Source organism: Onychomys torridus, chromosome 3 (genome assembly GCF_903995425.1).
Source record: "Onychomys torridus chromosome 3, mOncTor1.1, whole genome shotgun sequence".
NCBI lineage: Eukaryota > Metazoa > Chordata > Mammalia > Rodentia > Cricetidae > Onychomys > Onychomys torridus.
In genome coordinates this window covers 412407-429050 of record NC_050445.1, presented here as the reverse complement: position 1 = coordinate 429050, position 16644 = coordinate 412407, and the positions used below count along the sequence as shown (strand labels likewise).

General features: G+C 46.8%; 1 long non-coding RNA gene and 2 other non-coding genes across 5 annotated transcripts in view; 1 reads left to right on the top strand and 2 right to left on the bottom strand.

Moving 5' to 3' along the window:
- LOC118580894 overlaps positions 1-16644 on the top strand; it is a 143520-nt gene that overhangs the window by 92937 nt on the left and 33939 nt on the right. The window lies entirely within an intron of this gene.
- Positions 403-474, bottom strand: Trnac-gca. The gene has a single exon. It is a non-coding gene; the product is annotated as a tRNA-Cys (tRNA).
- On the bottom strand, positions 6413-6484 carry Trnac-gca. The gene has a single exon. It is a non-coding gene; the product is annotated as a tRNA-Cys (tRNA).

The window sequence follows — 16644 nt, the reverse complement described above, 5'->3', positions numbered from 1 at the left end:
AAGTATGATATTGTTCTCATTATTCAGAATTCAAATAAGAGACAAGTCCATGAACCAAAGTCCAAACCACAGAAGCAGCAGGAGCCTAGGCAGAGGCCACTGGGAGTGAAGAGTGTGAAAAGCATCTTGGGATTCAGTCAGGGCTTCACAGAACTGATAAGGAAAACTGGCAAGAGAGAGGAGCCGCTTCCTCTATCCCACAAGCCTCCTGTGGGATGGATTGCCTGCAATGAAGGAGCTTTGAGGTCACAGTCTTTGCCACCGCTTGAGTGACAGTGACCTGCATGTGCATCTAGGGCACCATCGTGGGATAAGGACCAATGAGTGGCAATCGCCTTTAATTGACTCCCCGTTAATGGCTACTTCAGTTTTGCTTTCTTGCATCTAAAAGAGACACTAGGAAGGGGGCACCTGGATTTGAACCAGGGACCTCTTGATCTGCAGTCAAATGCTCTACCCCTGAGCTATGCCCCCACCTTTTTATGTGCACATCTAATAAGCAATCTAAACCTTATGGACACTGCCTACATGTCACAGGCCTGGCATGTACACTTGCCAATGTTTTGCTCCCTTTTATGAGGTTCATGCCTGAGTCACCTCCAGATGCCTAACTGCTGTCTCCTCTTGACCCTCCTACCCATAGTTCCCAACTAAGCAGGAGGATCAACTCCTGGAGGTCTGCATTTAAAACATCCTTAGACTCACCAGGGGTTAGGCTCAAAGGGTTTGCTTTGGACGTGGGTTGGGCTAAGCAAAACTAACAGTCTCTACTTGAGAACCCCTAATCAGAGTGTGTTCAAAAGGGTCCTGTGGGTGGACCAAACAAGCCTAACAGATGACTCTGACTTCTTGACAGTTTAAAGACGTGGATTTCATCTGCTCCTTTCCCTGGTATAGATGTGGGGGCAAGGTATTGAGGGTTAAAATCATGTCCAAACAAAGCACATCTGATTCATGACCAAATCATATGCAGAGTCCATTTCAAGGGCCTCTGTATGGATCATGCAGGACAAGAAAATAAATGACCCTGTTACCTCTTTTCTGCTCCCTCTTACTCCCCCCCCCCTTTTTTTGACCCTTCAATGCACCATATGGAATAAGCATCCTGAAGGAAGGGTCCAACCCTCAGGAAAGTGATGAAGTTGGGGTCTAGTTCTGGACTTGAAAGTGAGGCACCTTACCAGAGAGGTTTCCACCCGACATTGGCTCCAACCATCAGCTCAGGCAGCTGGAAGAGTGGGGGCCAGGCATACAGGATGGCCATTGGTGTACCCAGAGTTCAGACCTCAGAATGTACTCAAGTGGGGCCTTCCTTTGGGAACTCTTCTTTTTGGCCCCTATCCTGAAAACTATCAGTTCAAAAGACCACAGATCCCAAGGTTGCAGGAAAGGATCATTTTCCTGGGGCAAGGAACTGTGGAGGATGTCAGGGAAGCTAAAACCCAAATCTACCTATGGTTTCAAGAGATGATGAGTGTTTTATTAAAAAAAAAAAAAGCAGGAAGGAGTCACACTCTACAACAGGGCCCACACGGGAGATTTATCAAGGGGAGGGGAGGGGAGAGAAGGGCAGAGTTGGGGGCAGAAACTGGTCCCTAGCAACGAGAATGAAGGAAGAGAAAGAGAAAGAGATTGTCGTAACAAATCTGAAGGAGATGACGAAAAAGGAGGGTAGATGTTCACATCTCAGAGGTTTGGTCAGTGTTCCCTCGGCCCCATCTGTGTGACCTGTGTTGAGTCAGAGAATAATGGCAGAATGGAGTTGTCAACCTCATGACAGCCAGGAAGTGGGAAAAGACAGAGACGGGAAGAGGTGGGGCGTACAGAATTCCTTTCCATGCCTTGTCCCAGTGATCTACTTTCTCCAAGACGCCCCACCATACACACACCAATAATGCATGAGAATATGACTCCATTGGTGGGTTAATCATTGATGGAGTGAGTCACTTCCCCAAAGCCCCACTTCCAAACCTCTCTGTGTTCAGATTTAAACCCTAAACACATGAGCCTTTTAGGAAATACTCATATCCAAACAACAATAATCCATGTTCCTCTGTCCAAGGATTCAACAGTGTACAGTAAATCTTCTTCATTGGTAGGCTGGGAAAACTGACAACCACCACCAGCTGCCTAGATGCTCGGCTTCCAGCCATGAATTCACTGCTACATTCCTGAGAGTTCTCTTACTTAGCTCAGCATCTCCTTTCTGCCATCTACACATTCTGAATTCAACAGATGGAGTCCTTCTCCTCCTTTCAGTCAGTACTTGATGGGTGCTGGGGAGAAGGCAGGTGTGGGAACCATGGTTGAGGTAGTCAGCCACCGCCACGACGAATGCTGCCCGACTATTCATTCCAAAGCCGATCGCAGGCAGTGATCAGCATCATTTTCATTCTCATAGTTCACCAGGGCGGATGCCCATCAGTGGGTCTAGGCTGTGCTTTCTTGGCTCTGCCTCAAACTGTGGGTCTGTCTGTGTTTATTCATTTGTTTGATTGATTGGTTGGTTGATTGATTGATTGATTGATTGTTTCTCTGATTTGGGCTCAGTCTGCTCCTCTATGTTCATTCTGCGGTCCCTGGTGGAGGACAAACAGCTGGTGGGAAAACACATTCACGACAATGACAGAATGCCCAGCCAGGTGTGCAGGTGTCAAGCCTCTTCTGTATCACATGCTGCCACCTCATGGGGAAATCGAGTCACAGAACAGAGCCCTAGACAGTGGCTAAGAAGCATGTCCTCCTCTCGTGGGGAGATCTGGAAAGAGGCCAACTCTCCCAAAGCCTTGACTAATCAGGGTCCAGGATTGAGGTCTATAGTAAAACCTGGTGGAACTTCTTGATTTCCACATCTATGGACTTAAAAGACAAAATTTCTGTCCCTCCTGGGCTCCAAACACAGAGGGTGTACCAGGACAGACTTACTGCAAAACGCCGGTGCCTAAAGATGGAGCAGCATGGAGGCGCTCAAGGTCACAGAAGCAGCTCACAGGAAATTAGCTCTGTGTGGAAGTAGTCCCAGTGCCTGCTACCTTTCCCACAGTGTGGCTCCTCTTCTATATGCCACCTCCAGTACATTCCATCACTCCACAAAACCATCTGATATAACAATTACCTCCCACCTAGGAGACCCAGACCAACAGGTAAGCCTCCTGGGATTCAGGATGTTCCCTGACTAGGCTCTGGCCATGCCAATGAGGTAGCTCCCGCCACGTTCTGTGTGACACTTGGCTCCACACTGGAAATCCACCACCTGTCCTCACCATTTCTGAGGAGCTTGTAGAAAAATATGTGCTGTTTGATGGCTGGGCAATCCTTTCAGCTGCTCCCGTCTATAGAATACTTCTGGCTCAGAGGTCGTTCACCTCTGGTGTCCTTGGTGATACCCTTTTGTCTGGTTTGCTCACACTTCTGGAAATACAGCTGTGATGGTGGATCTTAATTGCCAGCTTGAAGGGATAGAGAAAATGGACATTAGTCAATTCAGCTCTGAGGCTGACCATGAGACGGTCCCCAGAGATCATGGTGGCTCTGACCTAAAGAAGGATTCACCCCTCCATGAACTCACCATAGGATGGAGTTAGTGGAAGGTGCTGAAACATGGGTGGTGGGACCATGCTGTAGGAAGTAGGTTATAGGGCACATCCCGGGCATTATATCCTGCCCTGACACCTTCCTGTATTCCTGTTCTCTGGCCACCATGATATCAAATGTTCTGCTCTGCTCATGCTTTCCATTGCTGCCATGATAGCAGAAACCCCATGAACTATAAGCAGAACAAACCTTCCTCCTTTAAGATGCCTTCCTAGGATATTTGGACACAGAAGCACAAAGCCTGGCTAATACAGGTTCTCAGGAAACTCAAGGGCTGCTTATGAATTTGGTTCTATTCCCAACAGCAATCACCACACTCCTCTTTGATACTGCTTTTCCCTGGCTCAGTTGTAAGTATTTGGGCACATCAAGTTCCTATGGGATCATACCCTTCATCTTCCTAGGAACACCTGTCCAATGGCAGGATCTAGCTGGTACCACCTTGGTGATGTCATGGTCTTGAAAAAGGGTGTTTCTTTTTTTTTTTTTTCCTTTTATTCCCCCCTGGAACTGAGGACCAAACCCAGGGCCTTGCGCTTGCTAGGCAAGTGGTCTACCACCAAGCTAAATCCCCAACCCCGAAAAAGGGTTTTTAAGCCACACAGTTGAGTTGGTCTTTTCCCTGAGGTTGTATCTATGGAAGGCACCAAGTTTCCTTTGTCTTAAACTGATACAGTAATTTTGGATACATCAATTTTATTTTCCCAACTATGCAGTTTCTGAGTAATCCATACCATCTTTGAATTCTGCTCATAAAGCAAGCCAGTTCTCATCTGAGCTCAGATCTTTTTGAGGATGCCTTGCCAAATGCAGCCTGCAGCAAGTAGCTCATGCATTGAGGCTTTTGCACAACATCCCCTCCTCAGCTCTGCACCACCAAGGACATTTTCTGCTTTCCAGGCTTTCACAGGCTGCTGTCTTCCTGCCCTCAACAGAAGCTTCCTCACCATTCCTGCAGCTGATAGAACAGATTGCTCACCACGCACCACTGCACAGAAAGCCATGTATTTTGGGATGTGTCCCAGCAAGAACCCCTCCACACACCCATTTCAGCATTTGGCAGTCTTAGTCACTGTGCTGTTGTACAACAAGCCACGAGGAAGTCTGGTTTCACAAAACACACCCATCTGTCATGGTGCCCGTGAGTCTGCAGCTGGTGACATAGAAATGAGTTTGTTCAGAAATAGAAGAGACATTAGAATCCAGGATACACAGGATCTGACAGCCCAGGGCACACTCAGGTGAGCAAAAGAAAATGAGGGTACATACACTATTTGAAACAATTATCCAAGTATCAAAGACAAGGGCTTGTGATGAGGTGGTGCCTGTCCACAGTTGAACAGGTAGACACTGGACAGGCAACCCTTTTACATGGCCTCCTCATTCCTTTTCATTAGGATTTGGCATAGAAGACTCCATTTTGGTTCCAGCTATTTCCATAGCTTGGAGCTGCTGTACCAACTCACAGGACAAGCAGACATCATGATAACCATGGTAGTGCCAGATGACAGTCTTACCAACTGGCCTCATGGTCCTGCCTGTATCACATCTTTGAACACCCATTGACCAAAGCAAACAATTCATGCTTCAGCCACTATCATCAGTCTGTGACTCTCAGCTGTCAATCGCCCTTCCGTATTTACTCTGCCATAATGAACCTGGTTCAAGAAAGCATGACGTTGACAGTTGCTGCTACCAGGATGATCGAGGAACAGGGTAGCTTGCTAACCTCCCCAGGTACGTCTGCTTGCCTGGTTGGGGATGGTTGTTCAGTAATGTACACTCATTTCTGCTGGTGCTCTGTCCAGGCACACACCCAGAGGAGCCATCCTCTGCCTGCCAGACTCACCCTGCTCCTGAAGCACTTGGTTCCTGACCCTTTGTGGGGAATACTGCAGTCCCTGGTCTCACTTTCTCAAGGTTCACATAATCTATACAGGCTAGTTCCTGCTTGCTGGGAAGCTGTGACCAAGAATGGCTGGTAATTCACTAATACCCCTTCCCCAGCTGGATGTGAATGGCTTTATTCAGGCATGCAGAATAAATGAGATCATGACATTTTCAGGAATGTCGTGTGTGTGAGAGACAGAGACACAGACAGAGAGATAGAGAGACAGAGATAGAGAAGGACAGAAAAGGGATCATGAGAAGTAAGGAAGCTGTCTTAAGGAGAGAGAAATGAAGAGGTAATGGGACATGTGATAAGAAACCAGGAGGTACAACTAAGTTGGGGGAAAAACGGGAACACAGTTGAAGACAGCAGGGTGTGGGGATGAGAACCAAGTATAATGATCCATGAATATGGATGCCATAATGAATCCCATTGCTTTGTATGTCAACCTAAAAATAATAATAATTAAACGCAAACCCTTTCCCCAAAGTGGGCTGAACCTTTGCATCGGAGGGGAGTCCCTTCCAACTCTGAACTTGCGTAGGCCCCTTGCCTGCAGAACCCATTGCCATTTTCTTTGCAGCAATATTCTCATCTTTCTTAACATAATCGTTCTTCCTATTAAATTTCACGTACTTAATGACTAGGTTTCTGTCTTCAGGTTTTCTGTGATTGCTACAATTGGCAAAGCTTGAAGGAGAGGACAGGAAGTGTCTCAGTACTGGAGAAGAAGAAATATCACAAAGCTCAAAGTATTTCCAAAGAGAGGGCAAGAGTCTGGCAGAGAAGGAACAGGTTGACAAATGGGGATTAAGGATGGCTGAAGCTAATGAGGATATCCCTGAATGAAGAAAGCAAAAAACAACAACAAAGAAGAAGAATGAGGAAGAGGAGGAGGAGGAGGAGGAGGAGAAAAAAGACACCTACAGGGGGCACCCGGATTTGAACCAGGGACCTCTTGATCTGCAGTCAAATGCTCTACCCCTGAGCTATACCCCCTGTCTTGAAAGATGCTATAATTAATAGCCTTTACCTGAATGGAATACTATTAACAGGGCAGTTCTGCAGGCCCTGGATTCATCTTACCCCAAGCTTTGCTTGTCTTTCCTCCATTCATTCCTCTGTCATGTTCATTTTCAGCTTCACCCTCTGGTATCACTCTTGCTTCCCAGATGTAGCCATCCATCCAGTTGGGATATCTGGTTGTACTTGAGTTGTCAGCAGGCAAAAAGCAGCTGTGTAGGAAGCTGGGGCAACTTCTGCAGCCTTGCTGCTGCACCTAGCTCCCAATTCCCCATCCTGCATGGATCATGCCCCTGTCTTTTCTACCCTGATCTAACCTAGCTACAGTGATCTGGGAAAGAGATAGTTGGGAATCCATCTAGCATCATAAATAGTAGAGGTAAGGAGAAGTGGTCAGAAACTAGATGTATTTTGAAGTAGCATGAACAGGAGTTGATAGTGATTTGGATACTGTCTTAGTCAGTGTTCTATTACTATGACGAGACATATAATCAGTGCAACTCTTAGAAAGGAAAACATTGAATTGAGGCTTGCTTGCAGGTTCAGAGGTTTAGTCCATTGTCATCATGGTAGAAAGCATGGTGGTATGCAGGCAGACATGGTACTAGAGAGGTAACTGAGAGTTCTTCATCCAGATCCTCGGGCAGCAGGAAGAGAGTCTTGGCTTGGATGGACGTTTTGAAATCTCAAAGCCCACCACTAGTGACAGACTTCCTCCAATAAGGCCATGCCTCCTAATCCTTTCAAATAGTGCCACCCCCTGGTGACCAAGTATCCAAATCTAGGAGCCTACAGGGGACGTTCACATTCAAACCGGCACAGGTGCAAGAGAGAGAAAACCATGAAGGGAAGCACCGGGTCTTCGGCCGAGTAGCTGGAAGAACAGCTGCACCAGCAATCAGTCCACTTCAGGACATTGTGAAGGGGGCCATCTGTTACATAACCTGAAATGAGTCACATGAGAGAGTTATTGACAACCACACTGAGTAGGCCAATTACAGTTTTTAGTCCTTTTATTAATAGCCAGACTAAGAGTGGGTTCATGCCTCTGAAAAGTCTCTTGGTGCCCAAGCTGAGTGGTACAGTGTTTTTAAAGACAAACCCACAATTACATCATGTTTGAAGAGGGGTTACATTAATGAGGGATTTGGGGTGGCCTAGTAACATCTGCTTTCTTTGTAAATCTTGGTGGTATTTTCCAGATACTACATAATACATTTTAGACCATGGCCAAGATTATGGAAAGTCCCTCAAGGTACTATCAAGGTGAATGTGACTATTGGGGGAGAAGGCTGAGAAGTGACCAGGTAGGCACTAAGTCAAGTTAGGACTGGATGGCATGAGCTTAGTCATTTCATTCCTCCATTTTTTCAGTTACCTTTAACGCTTTGAATTTGACTAAGGGGTAAATACTGAGTCCTGAGGATCATTAGCTTAACTGAGCCAATTTTTGTTTGATGAACTTCCAAAGGCAATTTACTTCATTGGAACAGGGAGAATGGTGGCTCTCCTGTTTGCCAGTGGGGCAGTACAAAGGGAAACCAAGAGGTCCTCTAGTCCTGAATAAGTGTGCTTTTTTTTGGGGGGAGGAAGTACACGTAACACAATACATAAAACTGGAGTAGTATACAGTTGTTCTAAGGTCACACAGTGGGAGAGACTGGTGGTGCAGGTAAACCAGTGTGGTTTAAAGAAAATGCCCCCAAAGGGGTGGCACTATCAGGAGGTGTGGCCTTGTTGAAGTAAGAAATGTGTCACTGTGGGGGTGGACTTTGAGGTCTCTTTTGTTCAGACTTCAGTCTCTGTGACACTCAGTCTATTTCCTGCTGCCAACATATCAACATGTAGTAGCTCCTTCTCCAGCTCCATGTCTGCCTGCATACCACCATTTTTCCTGCCATGACAATAATGGACTAGACCTCTGAAACTGTAAGCCAGCCCCAATGAGATGTCTTCCTTTATAAGAGTTGCCATAGTCATGGCGTCTCTTCACAGCGATAAAACTCTAAGACCCCATGTGACTTTCACAGCAGAGGTAGAAAAGGGTCATTTTCAAGCTAAACCAAAGATGGCTCCAGCTGAGACAAGATGGAGGAACATCTGCCTTGTCACACTGTGGGAGCTAAATAAGTTTCTGTGTTTGGAGTAACTGTAAGACTAGTTCTACAAGAGACAGAAAAGGGGGCAGATAGTTAACCAAACAGGAGTTTGATTTGTGAGGGAGTCTTAGCCTGAGTGGATCTGGTCCAGGTGAGATAGTTCATTTCCAGTCCTGGTCTGGACCAGGCTTGGCATGGGAGTGATGAATCCAGGTGTGATTCCATCAACAATGACTGGACATTGTCAGGAGGGCAGTTTGGGGCCCTTTCCATGCACATGCCAGAGTTTTCGGTTTTTTTGTTTGTTTGTTTAGCTTTAGCTTTTTTATGTATACTTGGTCCCTGGGTTCAAATGAATGACAGGGCACCAAGAAGGGAACCAGAGGGTGTTCAAACCCTGGATTGGCCTGTAGTCTGGACCTGTTTGAGAAATGGGAGATACTTTAAAATAAATTTATTGCTATTTTTTAATGATGTGATCTCTTAAAATGGGCAGCAAGGGGTGGCCTTTTAAACCTAATCTCATGGAGAATGAATTTTGTCTAGTAAGGGGTGCAAAATGCTCTAAGAAGGTCCAGGAGTAAAAGATTGGGCCAATTCTTAGCAGTTTTTAAAATTAATTTAGAGAGAGTGGACTTAGTAGTCTGGTTCATTAATTTGACCTGTCTAGAGCTCTGAGGTTGGTAGGCACAGTGAGCTTCCTGACCATCTGAGATATGGACGAAGTAAGGAAGGTCCTTATCTGATCTAACTGACAATGGAAACTGGAACCTGGGAATAATTTCACATAAAAGAGTCTTGACTGTTGCCACAGCAGTCTCTATCTGGGTAGTAAAGGCTTTTACCCACCCTGAGAAGATGTCTAAAACACTCACACACTTAGACCTGGTGTAAGGAGCTTTACCTCCATGAAGTTGACTTTGTTTTTCCAGGCTAGTTTTCTCAGACAAATGCCAGGGACTCCTATTGTCCCTTGCTTTGGGTTAACCTGTATGTAGGAGAGGTACTAAGAGACAGCCTGGATGACCATCTCTTGGAGACATAGAACCTGGAGCCTGGAAGATAATAACTCAGTCAGTCTGGTGGCTCCCAGATGGGTAGTCTGCACCAAAAGGCTTCCGATGGCCTCAGGCAGGCCCATTAGGTTGCTGCTCCAGCCTTCCTGACTCCGTTGATGACCAGGCTGCTTCCATCAGTAAACAAACAGACCTATCTCCGGTAGGGGAATGTCCTGGAGGTCTGGGAAACAGGCCTAAGAATTGTCCAGCAAGCCATCACAGTCACGGAGGGGGACCTCAAGGTCATCATCAGGCATTAATGTTGCAGGGTTGAGACTGTACAGGAGCACCAATGGGATGAGTCTGATCAAGCGACAGACTCTGCTTTTGAGTGGTGTGGGCGGTTGACATCCACCAGCCATTTGCCCCGCTTAGGAGGGCTTTCATGGCACAGGGAGCTGTCAAAGTCAGGTTCTGGCCCAGGAGCTTGTCAGCTTCCCTTACTAGTATAGTAGCTGTGGCACAAAAGCAGGATGGTCAGCTAGAGGCCACCAGGTCTAGATGCTTAGACGGAAAGGCTACAGGCCTCCACCAGGGGTCCCAGCAGCCGAGTCAAAATGCCCTTTGCACTGTCCCAAGTCTCACGAATGGGAAGGTGGGATGGTTTAGTGACATCCGGTAGGCTCCAAGTTGGGGCTCGGGTTAGAGCCTGCTAAAACAGTGTCCCTCTGTTTCAGTCCATCGCAAAGGTTGGCATCCCAAAGTGACAGAATGTAGGACTGAGCTATTTCAGCAAACCCAGGCATCCAGAGCCCTAACATCCCACCGCCCCAAGAACTCTCCTATCTGCTTCTTGATTCGGGGAGTGGAGGCTTTCAGTCAGCACTGGATCAGTCCATTCAAAGGCAAACACAGACTGACTCACTGGAGCCAGGGAAATGGAGCAAGAAAGCATCCTTAAGGTATAGGACTATACAGACTAGATAAGTTTGGTGAGAGACTGAGCAATGTGTATGAATCTGGAATCAAGGATGAAAGATTTCAGTCCTTTTATTTATCGACCAGAGATCCTGGGCTGGCCAGTAGTCTGAGGTCCCTGGTTTATGGGCAGGCAAGAAAGGCATATTCCAAGCTGACTGGCATAGGGTAAGGACGTTAGCTTCTAACAGCCTCTTGATATGGGAGGTCTAGACTTTTGGTTCATAGGATATTGCCCTCCATACCTGAGGAGCCTAACCGCAGCCGCCTCTGGCCGCCCTGACCTCAGTGCAGAGCGGGAAGTAGCAGCCTTGCCTGGGGTCCAACTCTCTGGCTGATGCAGCAGGGGTGGTCCAGGACCTTCCACAGGTCCTCCATCGTCTGGGCACCGAAGATCAGGCTGGACCTGCGGCGAGGTGCTGGGGGATGTGTGTGGTGATAGGGTGGAGGGTGTGACTCCAGGAGCATACTGGTATGACTGGGAATTTCCTGTCCTGGAGAGAAAAGGAGCAAAAGAAGACTTTTTTTTTTTGGTAGGCAAAAAGACAGCTAATAGCAGGGCAGTGGTGGCACACATGCCTGTAATTCCAGCACTCGGGAGGCAGAAGTAGGTGGATCTCTGTAAGTTCAAGGCCAGCCTGGTCTACAGAGTGAATTCCAGAACAGCCAAGAGGCCCTGTCTCAAAAAAAAAAAAAAAAAAAAAAAAAACAAAAACACCAGCTAACAACAGCGGACAGAGGTTGCCACCTAGTGACAGATTCAAAGAAACTGGCAGAATTTTAAGCAAGTCAACCAGAGCAAGGACCGCCCAGCTCCTGTGGGGAGAGGGAACAAAATCAAGAAATGAAATTAAAAACTTCCTGGGCCAGACTTGCCCATCACGAGTCACTCATTTATATGGTTAGCTGGCCATTTATTCAAACAAAACCGAAGCCGTATCTCTTGGGAGACACAGAGCCAGGGTACCGGGCCCCAATTTAGTGTGGGAGGAATGAGGAAGAAATTACTGTCAGAAATCTTCTTCCCAAAGTTTCCCAGGCCATGGAAGGGCCCCCTGAATGGGCACATCTTCCATAATCTCAAGGAAGATCCCTAGGGCCTATCCCCCCCTTATCCAGAAGAAGACAATCCCCAGAAAAAGGGCCTACTTCTCTTAATTAGAGGAGTTCCTGTTGGGCCTGTCCCTTTTAGTTATAAGGCCCTGTGGGCTTGTCTTCCTCAACCAGAACCAGAACCGAATTCTGAGGAGTGTCGGTGTCGGTGTCGGGAACACGGCAGTCATTCCAGACCTCTCCAGACTCGATGAAAGGGGAGTGGTAGAATGTTTGTCAGGGTCGCCTTCCCTGCAATCTCTCCCGGGCAGGGAAGGCCAGGAGTGAGGCTGAGTCCCACTGAGCGTGGCAGAGTCTCCCTGGGGCCTCCAGATGAAACGATCCATGCAAGATTACCTATCCACAACCATGGCAATGAAGCCAGTTAAAGCTCGTGCCTCTGAAAAGTCTCTTGGTGCCCAAGTTGAGGGGCACAATGTTTTTAAAGACAAATCCACAAATACATCAGTGTTTGAATGGGGCTTACATTAGTGAGGGACTGGGGGCAGCCTACCAACATCTGCTTTCTTTGTAAAGTTCAGCAGTATTTCCATAATACATTTGAACAAAGTCTCAAAAGTGTTACCAAGGTGAATGTGGCTGTAGGTGGGTGAAAGGCTAAAAAGAAACCAGACACAAAATAAAATTAGGAAAAGATAGCATTACCTTAGTCCTTTAAAACCAAATGGAGATGCCCAGATGAAGGCGGAGGTTAAAGGGATGTTGTGTGACAAGACTTTTCCTGGAGACACACCACACACACACACCTACTCACCACAGGCAGGGAGTCCATGACCAACCAAATCAGAGATATTACCAAAGTCCAGTTTGGTGAACCAAGGAGTTTAACTGGGATTATCTACAGGAATATGGGTGAGAAGTTACTTACAGGAACAGAAATGACTTGGAGACAGCCAGCAGTGGTGACATCTCACAAAAATCTGCAGACACTGAGTATGCAGGCAGCCCAACAGCTAGGAGAGTGTTCTCTCAAGTGACTCAATCCTCTTCCAGCAGGCCAGCTGGTCTCAGAGTCTTTACAGCTTGGTGTGTCTGAGAATGACCCTCAGCCATCTTTGCTGCTTACTCAGGGAGGGAGGGACCCAGTGAATCTGGTCAGTTTCGGGGACTTCCTGAAGCTATTTTGAGTTGTTTACCCTGGGCCTAGAGGCGGTGGCACACTCCTTTAATCCCAGCACTCAGGAGGCAGAGCCAGGAGGATCTTTGTGAGTTTGAGGCCAGTCTGGGCTACAGAGCCAGATCCAGGACAGGCACCAAAACTACACAGAGAAATCCTGTCTCAAAAAACAACAACAACAAAAAAGAGTTGTTTACCTTCTGCTTAAGGAGCAGGGTAGAATGTTTCAATATAGGAGGAAATGGCTACACAACAGTCTACCCCTTCCTACAGCTCTTAGATTCCTTCTGACCCCTCTTCCCCAAAGACCCCTGAGCCTTGGAGGTGGTGGCCATTGATGCTCATCTGTCCTAGCTACAGTCATTTGTTCTCAAGAGCTTCACCAGTGGTTGTGAGTTAGGTTGACAACAGTGACCTATGGGTGTAAGCACAAAGGTTTGATAGATACATCACAGCCATCCAGTAAGATGATAGACGCTGCTTCCCCATTGGGGCCTGTAATCTTTCCAGCCACAGGTTTTTGTCCTGGCTTATAGTACTGGATGTGAAACTCCCAATAATAGAGCAGGCCTTAAATCCAATTGGAAGAGTAATAAATAGGTCTTTTCCATGATAGTGGAGCCACTATTTTGCAAGCAGGCACATCCTGTGTGGCATGTTGGTACATAGCACTGGGGTTTTCATTTAATAACAGCATGGCCTCTGGGAGGGTCTTTTTCTACCAATGTAGTATACTTTTTAAATTTTTTTCCCTTTCACTTAGCCCAGCCCCAGTAGGGTTGTAAGGTAGCTGTGAGTACCATTGGTCCTGGTTGTCTCTCCAATGGCTTTGCAAACCTGCAAAAACAAAAGACTCAGAAATCAGCATTATATCATCAATATAACAAAACCTTTTCCATCGGGTAGGCAGGACAAGGCAACACCCTGACCCACCATCCCATAGCAGCAGTGAGGTTACAAAGATAACCTGGGTGAAGCACTCTGAAAGTCTGCTGTCATCTGTTCTCAGCAGTGTCAGGTGACCCCAGAGGCTGACAACTAGAAAGATACTAAAGCCAAATGTAAGCAAGGTCTAATACAGCATGGAAATGTTCCATTCATTTGTATCAATTACTTCCTCCACAGATCAAGGTTGGGTATGAAGCATGGACAGAAAGCACTTAATTAGTTAATTAGTATAACTTAATTAGCTCCCTATAATCCCCAATCATTCTCTCTGAGCCATTGTGTTTCCATATCCTGGAGTCCTTCCATGGAGCCTCCCTACATTTCTCCATGCCTGATGAACTCAGTGGGCTGACCTAGTCTGCACAGCCTTGCCCAGGGCCAAGGGGGAAGAGGACCCTGTTCTCCCCTGCTGCATCCCTGGGTCTGAGAGGCTCTGGGTTAGCAATGTAGCTGTTGCATCCCATTCAACATACCTGGCTATTGGGGGAGTTCCTGGCTGAGCAAACCATCTCTATCCCTAGCATAACCTTTTACCAGAAGGAAATGTATCTTCCTTGGCCTGGGGTGGGGGAACTGCTCGCCCCTGGGTGAGACTTGATCATCTTTTTTTTTTTTTTTTTTTTTTTTGGAGCTGAGGATCGAACCCAGGACCTTGTGCTTGCTAGGCAAACACTCTACCACTGAGCTGAATGCCCAACCCCCAGCTTAATCGTCTTGACCTGTGTTGTTCTATCTTCCATGAATCACTCCTTGGGCTCAAAGCCACCCAGAAACTCCTTGGCACATGGTTTAGCTCTCTATCAATTTTTTCCCTTAGGAACTCCAGCTAGATCTTGCCACATTTCTCTTGAGGAACCCAGACAGACCTCCTCCTCTGCTTTGCCTTTCCCTGGTCTCCTCTAGGCTGCCCTTGAACTTTACAGACACTTTGCATGCTGGTCTCAAAGCCTTTCTTTATACAGAGCTTACCCCACCACAGGCCTCTGTTAAAGCTCTGTACCAGCCTTGAGGTTCCTGCTAGATTAGTCTTTCCTTTAATCCCTCTGTGAACATACTATCTGGCCCAGTGAACTGGGTTTGAACACAGCTTTCCTTACTCCTAGTTGCTCAGTAATCCCTTTCCCTCCTCTGCAGGCCTTTATTCCCAGACATTGATGTGGACTTCTGTCAGAGATAACCGTGTCCCAGTGGAGACTCTGAGAAGCCAGCCCACCAGGGACTCATCTCCCCCTGATGTCTTAGCACTGCTTTAAGTTATTTATTTACCTTCCGTTTTAAGGGACTTCCCTGAAAGGTGGAATGTTTCAATCTTGGAGGAAACTGCTACCCAAGGGAAGTCCTGGATAATGACTTAAATATGAGGGTCACAAGCCCATCATGTCCACAGGCCACTGAGAAGGCTGAGCAGAAATGAGGAAATGCCTAAGGACTAAGTCCTGGGCCCTTAGATAGTCACAAATTGGGATGTTGAGAAGTTACAAGCAAAGGAGACAGAAAAATGGGCAGTGAACTAGAAAGAACATGAGGGAAAGCATGAGAGCCCTCAAGTCAATGGAGGCAGGCCCTCTAGGAATAGACTGAAAACCAAGAAAAGGTCTCAAGAGGTGATGGAAGGTTGGAGAGGTGATGGGCAGCCAAAGGTGCTCTCCTGCTCCTGAGAAGTGAGTCATGCCATGTGCTCATGATGCACCTGTATCCCATTGCACATACTTGACGATAATTTCTGCAAACTTGAGACCATAGTATCTGTCTTTTAAGCTGAAAAGAATCTGTAGGGTCATATCCCTGTGTGAGGATGCCAAAGAGGTTGTTAGTGCTTTAGTGGGAACTCAGGGAAACTGAAGAGACAGAGCAGGTTCACAGGATGAGCTTCCGGGGAGGAGACAGACTATGTTTACAGGATGAGCTGGGGCGGAGAGACAGACCTCTTCCTCTTAGACTTGAGAAGCAAGACAGGAAAGACAGCGGCATAAGGATGTGGACAGCGCTCCCTTCAGATGCCTCAGTCTTCTCAATGAAGGAGGAAACAGCGTTTTCTAAAGAGAACAAAGGAGACAGATAACACTTACTAACGAAGAACATTAAACTATGAAGCTGGCACTATGGGAAACAAGTGAATTCAAAAGGAATGACATCATTGGTTATCTGTAGTTGAGCCGGCTGAGGTCAGGCAGAGGTTGAATCTTTTGTCTCACTCTATACTCTTGAGCAAAGACTGGTTATCCCACAGCAAAGGTGGAAAAAGTCGGTAGGGTCATGTATCTATGGCATTAGAAATGAATAGTGGAGAAGGTAGAAAGACCACAGGGACAGCTGGCAAGATGGCTCCGTGAACAGAGGCACCTGCTGTCAAGCCTGACCATGTAAGTTTGATCCCAGGGACCCATATGGTCGACCCACATGACTGTGTGATAGTGACAGTCACAGACTGCTAGAGCCATAACCTCATACACTGTCCTCTGATCTCCGCACATGTGCTTTGTTTGGCATGAGTATGAGTACACACACAAATTAATGTAATTTACAAAATTTTTACTATTAAAAAAATGTGTACCTAGAAGTAGGCAGCTGAACTCAGTGTAGATGATTCCAATTTTGTTGACACTATCAGAACATCCTAATCAGGAAGTAGTCAAACACATGTCTTCTTCTTTCTGTTGGCACTTATCAGGGTATTGACTTTGGCCACATCAATGTCATACATAGTTCCTTCACAGCCTGTCTGATCTGGTGCTTATGGACCTTGGCATTCACAGTGAACACAAATGTGTTGTCTTGAGTCTTCTCCACAGCTGACTCAGTGTGTTGTGGATAATCTTTCTGTAACTGTGAAGATGTGTCTTTGCCAAGGTGCTTTCTGATTGGTTTAATAAAGAGCTGAAT